This window comes from Pholcus phalangioides, unplaced genomic scaffold (genome assembly GCF_987345545.1).
Source record: "Pholcus phalangioides strain wild (caught in Gottingen) unplaced genomic scaffold, Ppha-v1.0 ptg000008l_1, whole genome shotgun sequence".
NCBI classification, from domain to species: Eukaryota; Metazoa; Arthropoda; class Arachnida; order Araneae; family Pholcidae; genus Pholcus; species Pholcus phalangioides.
Window position 1 is genome coordinate 5,556,084 of NW_028301601.1, and position 9,685 is coordinate 5,565,768.

General features: G+C 38.1%; 1 pseudogene; it reads right to left on the reverse strand.

Annotated features, from left to right (window-relative positions):
• Positions 1–507: 507 nt before the first annotated feature.
• On the reverse strand, positions 508–918 carry LOC149083544 (nucleoredoxin-like protein 2 pseudogene; annotated as a pseudogene).
• Between the last annotated feature and the right edge of the window lie 8,767 nt (positions 919–9,685).

The following is a 9,685-nucleotide window of genomic DNA, read 5'->3' on the forward strand; positions in this document are numbered from 1 at the left end:
AAACTGACATCTTTAGGTACAGGTGTATATAACGTTGAAAACAATACAAATACAACGCCACAACAGGCAAATTGCCCAACGAGGTGGCTGACTTAAGAACATCATGGATCCCCGAGCCCCTACCTACTAATGCTACACCACACATGCACCCCCCCCCCGCGGAACCCCCCAATGAATCGGTACATGTGGGAATGTGCGTGTACGTGTAGTGCAACCTGACGTAAAGTTTGTTTCTGTGTAATGCTTGTTATGTGTAGTGCTGTCCTCTGCCCCCAGTTTTTCTAACTATGAGTGAAGTGTTATGGTTGAATGATTTACCGTTGTAGGACTGTTGCTCTCTGTGGCGAGACTTTTTAACGGGGAGATCGGCTCGCATTTGCGCCTTGAAGTTGGGAACCACAGAAAACCAACTTCAGCCGACCACCACTGTGGGATTCGAACCCGGATCCTCGCATCACGAGTCCGGCACTATAACCACTCGACCACCACAGCGGCAAAAAAGTGTAATTATTTGGTGGTGGGTGGATTTGAACCCATGTAACCTGAATTCTTCCCATCTCTAACCCCGCATCTTACCAACCCACCACTACAGCACTCAGATTCGGACGACCCGCGTTCAACAGCCAACCAGTCGCCGTGGCACTCCTTCATGTAATCCAGCATAGCTTCCGGAGATCTGTCCGATGAAACAAAGACAATCTCGAAAGGCTTACCAGCTTCAGACAGCTCCTCGTAGAAGTCTGCCAAAACCGGAGTGAAGGCTCTGCATGGAGGGCACCAGTGAGCGGAGAAATAAAAAGCTATGACCTCCTTGTCTCCAAGAACATCATTTGCACTGACTTTTTCGCCATCCTTCTTGACGAGAGTTGCTTCGGCCAGTACGTCCATCTTGCTTCAAGACTGTGGGTGAATGAAATGGAATTTCAATGGCAAATATAATGCAGTGAACATGACGCTCAATACATTTACCAACAAAAACGCAACAAAATCTACTCTATAATATAAAATCACAAACTCGAAAAGGACCTGTTTCTAAGCAACCGAAATTAGTGACGATTTTATGTTACGGAAGTCGGTTACGATTTTGGGCCGACTTTTCATTTAACTCTAACATATATCGGGACCCATTTGCCCCATCGTGACCATGTTATGTGCATGTACCGAGAGGCTCCCACATTCTACAGCAGGGCCCCAAACCAGCTTTTCAGAGGCCCCTGTGTGGTTAATTTGTAGTGTGAAAAATCAAAAAGTGATGAGGATCGCTACTGCCCTTGTGGGGGGGGGGTTGATGCCGAGAGGTAATACACATAGCACCAGGGCTCCCAACATACAGGGTCGGGGTACCAGGGGGGAATTGCACGTATACCTTCATGGGGAAGTTAAAAGTTTTTATTTCCAGGGGCCCTTGATATGGATCTCATTGTTTTTTTTTACTGCTTTAACGCTGAAAAATTTGCGATAGCGGAAGCCCGAGATAAAGCCAGTCTGGGGCCCCACTAAAAGTATGCGAATTGGTGTCCCGGGTAATTGGTTAGGGGGGGGGCTGGATTTTATTCGTTGGTAAAGCGAAAACAAATGAAAATTGTTCAAGGCACTCGCAGCGGGGGATGCTCGACAAGCTTCCAAGTCGGGGGCCCCATGTTTGCAGGTTTCATTTTGGGGGCCCTGGATGAATCTCATTTTTTTGTTGTTGATTATCATAGTAGAATTTGCAACAGCGGAAGACAGAAAAATCCAGTCTGGATTCCCCACTAAAAATCTGCGTATGTTGTCCCCACTACTGGATGTGGGGTCCTGGATTTCATTCGTTGTAAAATTGATAAAAATGAAAAATCTTCCTGGCCCCTCACGGGGGAGTGTCCGACAAGGTTCCAGGTCAGGACCCCATGGAAATGTTGACAGGTTCTAATTCGGGGCCCCTGGATTTATCTCATAGATTTTTGTTGTTTTACATTGTAAAATTTGCAACACATCGGTAGCCCGAGATATATCCAGTCTGGGTCCCCCACTAAAATTCAGCGAATTGAATCTGGGGACCCCCATGGGGTAAGTTTTCTGTCGGTACTTGATGAATCTCATTTGTTTTTGGTTGCTTTATTATTGTAAAATTCACTTCTTCAGTAAGCTGGTGCTTTCACATGTCCCTTTCCATAGCATGCTGATGAAGTGGGACGAAATAAACAAGATATGTTGTGAAGAGAAGTGGAGGGGGGAATTTGGCCGCCCCCCCCCCCTAGTACTATAATAAATTAGAAATTTGAAGTATAATTTCCATTAAAATATAGGCTCTTTCTGAAAATCCATTATTTTCCTGTTTTTCTCTGCAAAGGATATCATATACAGCGTCGGTAAAAAGTCCGTAAAAACTTTAAAAATGAATAAAAACAGGAAAAATTACCGAAATAAAAAAAAGTTTGCAGAGTTAGCATTGTTAGGTCACGTTAATTTTTTTTAAGGCAGGAAAAAATAAATCAAAAACAGCCAATAGGTGGCGCTGACGTACACAAATAACGAACAGAATGCCTCCAAATCGTATATTACAGCACATGACCACCACCACAGGGCAGGCGAGTCGCAAATCCAGCAACGGCAGAGTGAGTACAGCAGGTCCACATACACGGTTTACAACATTGAACTAGTTGTGGATTCGGAGCGCAAGTCTTTATAACCGTCTCATTTGCATATTTCCACCGAAGTCGCTCGTACCAGCACCACATATCGACTGCTTTATTAGTTATTAGTTTTTTTCTGCCAAAAAATTCCCGTGACCTAGCGATGCTTACACTGCAAAACGTCTTTTACTCCGGTTTTTTCCGGGTTTTCTTCATTTTTAAAGTTTCTACGGACTTTTTTCCCACCCTGTATTTTTTGTGCAATGGTTACTGAAGTAGTGCAGTATTAATAACAGTATTAATAACTTTGTTGGTGAAGAAATACTCTGCGACACGAATAACATTGGTGTATATTTGTCGGAACACCAATACGCAACATTCATTGAACATTTATTTTTCTTATACTTCAGCTGATCTATACATGATGATGTTACGATCATGGAATACATTCGTAGATATTGAACAGCTGGATACGTCAAATTTGTTTCTTTTTCACCTGTCATCTGGAAACACATTTTGATTCGTATGTTCGTAAGTTTCATATGTTCTACTGAATCCACGTCCGTAATTCAATATCGTCTCTTTTCACTGATGCTGAATAACGTTGGATGTACGGAAAATGCATGTCACGACAAAAAATTTTGAACCACTAGATAGAAGACAAAACGTACGTTTTAAAATTACTGGTGACTGGTATAAAAGAGAGGAAACTTAATTTGTTTACTTCAATGTGTCATTCAAACAGTTCTTTTTTGAATGTTTGAAAAAGAAGCAAATGATTTTTTTCGAGCAAAAATTTCCATTAACTTTTTTATTTTTTAGCTCAGAAAACATTTAAATAATTATTTTATTGATTTTTTATTAATTATTCATAATTACACTTCGATGGCAAAAACAAGATTCTCCGGAATATCTTACTTTAGCTATGAAACAGGTCAGGAACAAAAAAATTAATTTAACAGAAATCTAAAATTTTTAAACGCAAATCCCTGCTTAAACGTTGAAAACCTCCGTCATGTTGTTTTGATTCATTTCAATAATTGACGTGATTTGAATATAATTATTTATCTATAATTTGCTTTCCTTAGAAATAAATGGCGTTGTAAGCAATGCAATTTAGTTTTAGTCATAGATATTCATTGGCGACTACAATTCGCGCAAAAGCCACTCTTCATTCATATTACGTAAGTAATTTGCTTGAATTCAAAAGGAACTTTTTCGCAGAATGTGAAACATTGTGATCTACTCAATATGGATGAGAAAGGAAGGCGCCATCTATCAGGGGTTGCCCCAGACTCGATAGGTAAAGAACTTTTCTTGATGTTCGTTTAACTGGATTCGAACCCACGGACCTTGACAGCAACCTTCATAGTGGAAGATTAGCATCTTACCACTGCGCCACTCGGGAGCTGCGCCGGAGCTATAATTATGCTATTTGGTCAGTAGTTTTAGTTTGTAATGTAGAGGCTCACTGTAAAAAGGGATATTTCAAAATTCAATATCTATCATTATGTTGTGATAAAATGTAACGGAGTGTGCATGAAGCACTAGATCCGAAGGTTAATATTTAGCAAGCGGAAAAGAGTCACCTCTAAGGAAGCTGTGAATTGCATCTTATTACCGTTGGTGGCCTTTGTTAGCACTGATATACCGATGGTTTGATTTTCGACGTGTGTTTAATTTTGAAAGTGCTTTTCTGATTTTCAGGATTAATCAGGAGGCGATTTCTGTCCAATAAATACTTATTTACTGACCCATCAGTGTGTTTTCCATCATCATCATCATAACTCACTGTAAAACGAAGCGATGACGGTAAAAAAAAGATTTTATGCAGAATGAAACTACACTAAACATGAAGAAGTAAACTTACGAGTTTACTTTTACACGAGCGATTTTAGCGCATGGTAAGCTTATGGTTTTCAAGTTAATTTCTCAAATGAAAATTGCTCATAGAGCTACTATAGTTCTTCATTACATCGCCCACCCCCCCCCCCATGCCAGAAGCATGAACGTGCAAATTTAGCAAAATCTGGGAAATGACGCATTTGTGCATGCAGGGTCTGAAAATGAGGCAGGGTTAAACGACTAACCAGGACCCATGGCCCCCAGGATGCATCGCAAACAGGACGTATGGCAGTTTACTCGCAAAGCGTTGATCCTAGAGGTATACTTCCAAGTAGGAAAAGAGTTTTGTATTCAGATATGCCATTCAATTTGCAAAGAGTTGTATATTTAACAAATATATATTTATTTTATATATATATATATATAACATATATATATATATTCACACTTTTTTTAAATATAATGAATCACAGATGGCGCTGCATCAAGACAATATTGGCGTAACCATGTCTACTGTAGCTTGTTTCGATAGTTTTACATATATATTCATTTATTTATTATATATATATATATATATATATTATATAATTTATAAAGATATATGTTACGGTAAAACGCCGAAAAACGCTTGTAAGCAAATACATTTCGGACTTTCACCAAGCACTTTGGTAAATGCTGAAATTTAGCAACTTTCATAAAATTTGAATTCTCGTCATTTATTGATCATAACCATCCTGATGCTAATTGAAATCATAATTAGTTAATTAATTAGTCATTGAAATTCGTGAAAATTAGTAAAATTGTGAATTTCCCGATATTTATAAATTTGCCATCAGCATCAGTCGTCACTTGGGCAATTTGCCTGTTGTGGCCTTTGAGTTTGTATTTGTATTATTAATTCTTATTGTTTAGTGAACGTTTTTTTCATCATAATTGCTTGCCTCGTATTTTACAACTGTTTTCATTTTCTTTCCAGATAAAGTGAAAGCTGGGGCATTTCTTCACATAACAATAGATGATATCAGACATTCATTAGTTTCAGTTCTGGAGGGGAAACATTTAATTACCAAAAAAGACAACATCCAACACAGGATTTCGACACTTTTATGCTGAGAAAGTAGAAATGATCGAAAGTTTAGAAAGTCTTTTGTATGTGCATAGTGTCTTCAATGATACACATAGTAAATGTGAACACTAGTTTATATTTTTTTCACCAATAAATACTCAATTTTCAATTTATATACAAAAATGATGTGAAATTTTGTCATTTATTTCTGAAGACTGTTGCAAGAATTTCCATAAGAGTTAGGTATCACCTTTCTGACAGGAATGGTAGCCTATACAAAAAAAAAATGATATCACCCTGTGAGACTGACATCAACGGTAACACATATAATATCATTGAAGTCAGGGTTGATCACTTAACTCACTCGCGGCATATTTGTAGATCACTGAGTGATTCACGAGTGATCTACAGCATCTTCACAAGTCACTTGATTATGTGGCGTGCCACACGTTTTCAATTTTTCGATGAAGTGCCCCGATTCAAAAGAGTAGCATGGAGTCTCGAGCTTCAGCGTAAGGACTTCACGACGTCATCATCAAACGAATGAGAGACGCAGAACGTGCAACGTCATCAATTGTGGGCGGGGCGAAGAAACAAGGAACTAATCATTGAAGAGATAAATGACGTCATTGATTAGGTGGGCCGTAAAACCTGATTTTCAATTTTCGCTCTCAAGGTTTGAGTGACGTCATCAGATTCATCGCATGACATCTTCTAATGCTAAAGCAATGCAAAACTACTGTTTATTGAAGATTTGTTTACTACAGTAATTATTCTCAAAACATCATTAGTTTTTTAGAGCAGAAGCCCCAAATATCCTCCATTACCAGGACATTTATTTCACATTTTTGGAAAAAGTATTTGATTTTTGACAGATGTTTTTCTGAGCTCATGCATGCAGTGTTAAGTTAATGGAAAATTGCTTTTCTACGAGAACAAAATTATCAGAAATGTCGCTGTTGTCCAAATCATGCTCTATTTTGCAAGAGGAAGTGGCTTTTAAATGCAAATAGTTTCTTTAACGTCATTCAGAAATCCAATGATTCACTTAAATAATGTGTTTTCTGAAAATATGTAAAATACACACGCAGAATCAGTTTTATTGAAACCAATGAATGAATGTCCTTGTTATTTTATAGGTACCAGGGCTAACTGGAAAAAAATCAGCTTCTTCCCATTACTTTAGCTTTCATGCCTTGGCCCGGAGGCCACATTTTAGTCGTGTGAATAATAATTAGAGCCCGGATTAAATGCATTAAAAATTGGCGATATATGCTCTAAAAATATGCATCTAAAAATGCCGAAACATGGACTTAAAAAATGCCAGATTATGCATTAAAACCCATAATATACAATAAAAAATAATGAAAAAGTTAAAAATGATCAAAAATGAGAAAATATGCGTTTAAAAAATCACTGCAAAAAAAGCAGAAATGGTTTTAAAATAAATATTTTCTATTAAGAGATGGTATCTCAGCGCTGAAAAACCGTTTTACCTGCATTTAATGCTGCCCCCCCCCCAAATTTCCCCCGTTCTTCGCATTCGAATATCTCAGTGAATATTCGTAACACTTGTAAACGAAACGTAGAATGTTTTGAGTTGACACATCAGGAGAGACAGGGCGACAACTTTATGATTGGGTTGTAAATCAGAGGGTTTCCTTATAAAAAGTTAATTTTTTTATTATTACTATACAAAACCCTCCTTAAAACATGAATGACATATCTGAGTACTACAGCCCTGCCCCTTTTTAGGTAACGGAAGTAAGTTACTCTCTGCATCAGTCCGTGGTTGTGGGTGGTTCTGTCTATCTGAGTACTATACGTTACCTGGAAACCTTTTCTAACTGGAAGTATACTGCTATGATCAACGGTTCACCTGTAAAATACCATACCCCCTGTTTGCTATGCGTGATGTATAGTAGTGGTTCTCAACCGGGGCCCTAGGATATTTCAGGTGGCCACGGATGAGAATTTCGCAAAAGGGGCCCCACGAACAAATTTGTGAAAAGAGTGACAAAAAAATGTATTTTCAAACGAAATGCATGGAATATCTTTATCGCAATCCCCCCTCCTATTTAAATAACATTAACACGAAGAAGGAAATACAAGAAAAAGTGTTGCATGTAAATGCATAGGTTACGAAATAGGTCTCAAATTTTCTGTCTCATTAATTCGCAGAAATTTAAGAAAAAATATCAAATGATTTTAATGTTTCACGAAATGTTTCTATATCGAGCCGAGTCGCCCTCCCCCCACGTGACTTTCTCCGTCTCTTCCCTCCTCCCGCTCTTTGGTATATACACAAAGTTTCAAAATTCCCGATTAGAAGTAACACCAATCAAAGGGCTTGAAATTTCCCGCCACCAGAGAGAGAGAGAGAGAGCAGACGACTTTTTTTTTGGTCCTTGTGTTTGTCTCTCCCAGGAGCATAATCGAATTAGTTAGAGTACCCGGATGTGAAAGGCTGCCCAATGACCAATGACAAGGCTTGAAGTTTCCCGCCAATTCTAGAGGCCGAGCTGACGAGCCGGAGAGAAATACTCTACAGCGCAGTCGCGAATTTCCGGACTCATCAACGACGTTGTTGTTTTTAAGGAATGGATTTATTTTAAAAACCAGATTTTTTGTTAGACATTATGTTATGTTAGACCCTCTCGGATTGATTATACTTACAGGCAGGACCGCAAGCATATGCGGCAGCCATTCCCAAAGCAAATTTTTTATTACACTTTTTTTGTGCTGCGCGTGTATAGGATTTTTTTTTGTAATTCATTACCACAGAAATCAACGAGTAATGCTACAGAAGGTTCTTACAAAAGTATTCATCAAATGCTTGAACGTGGCCTGCGGTCCTCTGGGGGTCCGAGAGTACCTAGTAATGGGGGCCCGTGGTATCATTTCCACATACATAAATTGCATGAATGACACAGTTCGTGATGTGAAATTGTAATTCTATCAATTCTTTTATTGCATGCAGATTATAAAATAGCGATACATTTTGAATTTTATGGAAAGGGCGTCGAAATTGATCTTTAGAGGCTACAAGGTAGTCTTGCGGAGTATTGACCGCCACCACCCCTGACAAGCACTGAATTGCATGGATATACAGGATGATTACCCGATTCCTCTTCCCTCAAATTAATGGGCGAACCGTTGATCCTAGAGAGGCATACTTCCAGTTAGAAAACGTATCCAAATAACATGCACAATTCCGGCACGCCATTCATGTTGCAAGGGAATGTATAACTACTAAAATAAAAAGAAATATAATTTTTTTCCTTACAGACACCCTGTGTCCTAAAAACCAAAATAGAAAGTTGTTGATGCCCGACACCAACAGGGGAAAAAATCACGTTTCTAAAAACGATTGTTGCTGAGATATTTCAATTCAAAATCAGAGAAAAGGTGAAAAAAAAAAATACACATGATGAATGATGATGAAAAAAAATACACAGTTTCTGACAATAATTCATCCATTCTCTGATTTTTGAATTGAAACATCTCAGAAAATATTGCACTTAGAAACGTGGATGGGGTTTTTTGTTTTTTTTGGGTTCAGAAGAGACTCGGCAATCGGGTTTTTTAGGATAGCACAACTAAAAGCAAAAAAATCAATGTTTTTGATAACAGCCCATTTCAATATGAATGACATATCTCAGGTCCACACATTTTAAGATACTTTTCTAATTGAAAGCATGGCTTTTAGAATCAACGGTTCACCATTAAAATGCACCCAAAAGTGAATTAAGTAATGACCCTGTATTATTTTTGGCTGAAACCTGGAAAGATTCAAGATTTATTAGAAAACATTATACATGGTGATCACTTAAATTCCCTTTGCCGCAAATTACTGGTGAACCGTTTCATTCTTAACTTCTCAAGTAATTTTTCTCATCCAGTTGGAAAATTATCATGTATGAGATAGAAAAAAAATGATCCGGATTTAATTTCCGTTGTTTCCTCTTGCAAAGAATTCTATTACATTATTTTAATATTGTGCGCTCGCGAGTCTCCCATTGGAAAACGTCTCTAAGTAGAGAGCGGGCAGACATTCAACATAACGATACTTACGTAACAGAAAAATTAAAGCATTTAGCATCTTCATTTCAAAATATGAAAGACAGAACATAGCTGCACCACCCACCACCATCATGTAATA